The sequence below is a fragment of the Gekko japonicus genome, unplaced genomic scaffold (assembly GCF_001447785.1).
Source record: "Gekko japonicus isolate JY-2015 unplaced genomic scaffold, Gekko_japonicus_V1.1 scaffold848, whole genome shotgun sequence".
Lineage (NCBI taxonomy): Eukaryota > Metazoa > Chordata > Lepidosauria > Squamata > Gekkonidae > Gekko > Gekko japonicus.
This window is the reverse complement of record NW_015170299.1, coordinates 391,147-395,886: the sequence shown is the minus strand read 5'-3', so window position 1 is coordinate 395,886 and position 4,740 is coordinate 391,147.

Here is a 4,740-nt window from a genome sequence, read left to right as displayed (position 1 = left end):
AAGAAACAGAAAGACAAGAAACTTTCTAAGCTCTTGCATGCAATAGACCTAGCCACACCAGGCATACCATCTCAGGTTCATTCACTTGTTCATCTTCCAACATTATATGTGCTTTCAAGTGTCAGCAGTGCCCTTCAAATCTCTACATCAGGCAAACAGGTCAGTCCCTGTGCAAAAGAATAATCAGACATAAATCTGACATTAAAAATCACAGCACTCAAAAACTAGTGGGAGAACATTTTAATCTTTGAGGACATTCAGTTGCAGACCTAAGAGTGGCAGTCATCAAACAGAGAAGTTTGAAGGGGAGATTACAACAGGAGATCTGCTGGAGTCACAAGATAAACCCTTGGGTGGGGTTGGGGGAGGGTCACACAGTTTCTACGGGGAACCCAGTTGCCTCATCATAATAAGTAATTTTATTGTTCTAATTTCTACAGCTGTGAGTCATGATCCCTTGGCTCAAATCAAGACAGATTCTCTCTCTCCACCCCCCTTGGGCTTCTGGGGCTCAGGGGTAACAGGACACTGATTTCAGTGGAATGTAAGCACAGGTATAGAAATCTTTCCTTGCGTTAACATTAATATCCTGTGTACTCTTGATTAATTAATTAATTTCATTAAATAATCCAAGTGGTCCTAAAAACAAAATCAAAGAGAACATGGGGAGCTACATTACAAAGTCATTGCGAAGACTGTGTTCCTGTCCTGAAACAAACAACCAGTCCCACATTGCTTCACTCGTGCATCTTCCAAGAAGGGCCAGAAGGCAGGCAGATGTCAGCTAGATGCCTGGAAAAAAATGGCAGCTTTGGAGGGCAGACCCTATATGCCATACTGATTCTAGTGGAAATCTCTCCCTAAACTCCCCTTTCTGTAGGCAGGGCCCCCAAAACTTCAGGAATTTCCCAGGCTGGAGCTGGCATCTCTACTAATTTTCTCAGTGTATCTATGAAACATCAGTTACCATAATTATATGTATTTGAACTATGCCCATTAATATTTTTCTTCTGAGACATTAATACTAACATCATTACTATTTTACCTTCCCCACACCTTAAACACCTTGGAATATCTGGTCATATCAATAAAAACAGGCCAATCTTTTCCTCTGGTTATCATGGTGCCAGATCCCAGCATTTCACATCCTTTCACCAATAGGCCTCAGCACACTCAGCATACTTTTCCTGGTATGAGTGCTGAATTCTTGATGAATATTTGGCATAGAAAGTACTGCTTGGGTTGGAAAACCAAAATCCTCTGCTAGGTGCTGCCAGCAGAACTAAATCTGAGGAAAGACACTCTGGGTGGCAGAAATCACTGGGGGATGTTTAAAAACAAAACCAAGAACAGAACAGGATATTCAAAAGAAACTGAATGGTGTGACAGGGCAATTGAGACCCAACAATCTGTGGTCACCGCAGAAGAAAGATCATTTGTCCAGATCACAGTTGAACATCTGTTTTAGAAAACCCTAGGAGACATATATAAAAACAAAAAATTATTTGTAATTTGTAAACAATGCATTGGTTGAGTTAGTGCTTTCCCCATCGTGTTTGGTGGTAGGAGTCACTTTTGGTTCTGCCCTCTGATAAAGGATAGTCAAAAAAGATATAATAAGGGGTCACAGTGTGCTGGAGGGAGAAAGGAATGGCCTCTGGGTGCCTCACATGCCCTGGCCAATGAGCAGGGTGCAGCTAAATGAAAGGATACAAGTCAGACTGCTGGCCTTTGTAATTCCAATGGAGAGACAACTCTGGGTTGATAAATTCTTGGGGAATTAGGGGTGCAGCCCACGGAAGGGACCTCAGCAGATTATAATGCAATAGATTCCACCACCCACAGCGGCCATTTCCCCCCCCAGGGGAACTGATATCTGGAGAGTAGTGTGCAGGTCAGTTATAATTCCAGGAGATCCCCAGGACCCCAGCTAGAAGTTGGAAACCCTAATTAGTCAGTTCTTTTATGCTATTTGTGATTATCTGGACTCACACTCAGGAGAATGTATGCTATAATAACTCCATTAATCTGTAGATGCCTCAAGACTCTTGAGTTGTTGTGACAGACTAATACAGCAACCTCACTGAAAGAAAGAATTTGAATGGACAATGTTTTTTAAAAAGTATATCAAGGCAAAAGGTCTGCCTCTAATATTAGTTTATTTAACAGTATAGATATCACTAAACCTTCTTAGAGGCATTCTTTTACACACAGGAAGGAAGCCTTATTCAGATGGGGCCCCTGCACCATATTAACACATCATTTTAAAACAAAGTATGTTAATTTCCCAAATGACTGTTTTGCTACTTTGCTATATGGTCAATGCAATATATTTGATTATATTAGGTTGAATCCTATGGAGCGTTTCTGCTGATGGAAGGATTTCCACAAGCGGAGCACAATGTTCATTGCTCCTAAAATCAAGACTTATACATGCTATTGCCTGGACAAAAAGACCAATGCTACTATACCGCAATACAGTAGGACCATTTGGAGCCTAGCTGGGTAGTTACTTTTTAATGCCAAAGCAAATATTTGTAAAAGGAAAGAACCTGCTTGTGTTGTCCCCTTCCCAAACAACACTTCATATATGTCACTGATAGAAGTGGGGCATTCAAAGCCATGAGCACCAGAGTTCTAAGTGTTCTGACACATTGGGGGAAAACAAACATCACACACTGCAAAATGCTGTACACATGAGAAATTTCATGCATTTGTGTTTTCAGAGGAACCAGCTTAAAATGAAACAGAACTGAAAACTTCAAAAGGCTATATGTGTTGACTGCAGTGTATAGTCCAACAATACCATAATCTATGGCTTTTTAAATCTGTATTTTCAACTAGAAAACATGTACAGAGGCAATACTAAGACAGGAGGGAACCAGTCATAGGTGATTGCTCCTTTGTTCAAATCACAGTTTAATCGCAAATGTCAAATAATCTTGCATGAGTTGAAATAATTCCAAATCTCATTTCAAATGTTTTTGCATTCCCCTCCCCATCCCCCATGTACTCCTCACCCAATCCACCTGACAAAAGAGATTACTAAATTACAAAAGTGATGCTTTCCTCCATTGTCTCAGTCCTGTTAGGTTAAGGTGGTTTAATGGTTTGTCTGTTTAGTTTTCCTTCTTTTTTCCATTTTGAATGCCTAATTCCCAAAGTCACATGTGCTCATGCTAACTGAGGCTAAGGTCACACAAGCAGTTTGTTGTGACATACTAGCATTACATGTGCAAATTTAAAGGGCTCGATCAACCTCTCGTGGCCCAGTCATTGGTCGCCCGTCCTGCTTCGCATTAGAACCAGAGTAGGCAGGCACCGGGGAAGGTCCGGTAGTAAGGGATGTCCAATGTCTGAACTCTCCTGGTGCAAAAGAAACCCAGAAGGGAAGTGTGAATGGGCACTTCCGTCTCATTCATGGGTTGCAGAGCTAGCTAACAGAAGCGGTTGTTCAATTATGTGCTTATGCACATGCGCAATGGTGATTTTTTTTAAAAAAAAAAACTCCCACCAGCACAGCACATCCTGTGGCTGACACACAACACTACTGGGGATGCTTGACCACAGGATGATCGTGCAGGTAACCTGCAGCAGGGTGTGCTGCCTGGTTGGTATGCCCCATGACACTTTAAACCAGGGCAATTAGAGGTGCTGCCACCAGTGTGACCACAGCCTGTCTAAACTGGGTTGCAAATATTTATTTATTTATTTCCATTTATTAATCACCTATCCCCACAATTATGGGGCTCCAGGCAATGTACAAACGTTCTAAAAGCATAAAAACATAAAAACCAAAAAAAAAAAAAACCCCACTATTGGAGGGAGGCAAGACAGCCCACACAGCCTTCAAGCTGCCTCTCAACTTCATCCATGCAGAGACAACCCTATGCATCATCTCAAAACAAAACAACATGGCCCAGGTGCTGCGGGACTGTAAACTTATTGTTTGGGATGAGAACACCATGGTGCACAAGGTTTTTTTTTTTTTTTGGTAGTTAACTCTCCTAAAAAGGAGAGAATTTTGTTGCTTTAAATTTTTCAGGAAAAGGGAGGGTATATAGCGGGATTAAGAAAAGTGGTGAGTGGTATATTAATTAGTATGTTAGTCTTTTATTAATAACAGTAAATTCTTTGGCTTCTTCTGTGTTTGACTGATTGTCCTTCATCTTGACCTGTAAATAACAAAAATTTTAATAGTATTAGTAGTGTCCTTTTGGGTTAACATAGTCCTTTAATGCGCTCTCCGAACAAATCTTCAGGTCTTGGGGTTTCGTCCTTTTACATCTCTCAGGTTATGAGATGGACCTTTGGTTGCTCCTTCTTCTCACGGTTTCTTGTCCTCCGTCTCTGAGCCGCTGTCTTCTTCTCCGCTGAGTAGCTCCCATTTTGCGAGTTCTGCTTCTTCCTCTGAACTGGCATGCCTCTTCAGAAAGTCTTGGGCTTTAAAAATGGAGTCAATCTTCTCTTCAAATTTGAAGATAAGTCCTTCTGGAATCAACCATCTGTAATTGATTGTGCACAAGGGTTGTTTTGAGGCACTGAACATAACCCTCAATGACATTAGGGGCAAAGATGGAGTGATGTGGGGAGTCACTGTGCTGCTGGCTGGAGACTTCTGGCAGACTCTGCCAGTAGGGCCAAGGGGAACTCGAGGTGATGGTGTATGCGTGTGTAGCCAACGCCCCGAGGCGCTAAGGTTCTTTGACTTGAGTGGCTAGCCAATAAACCACACAGTAA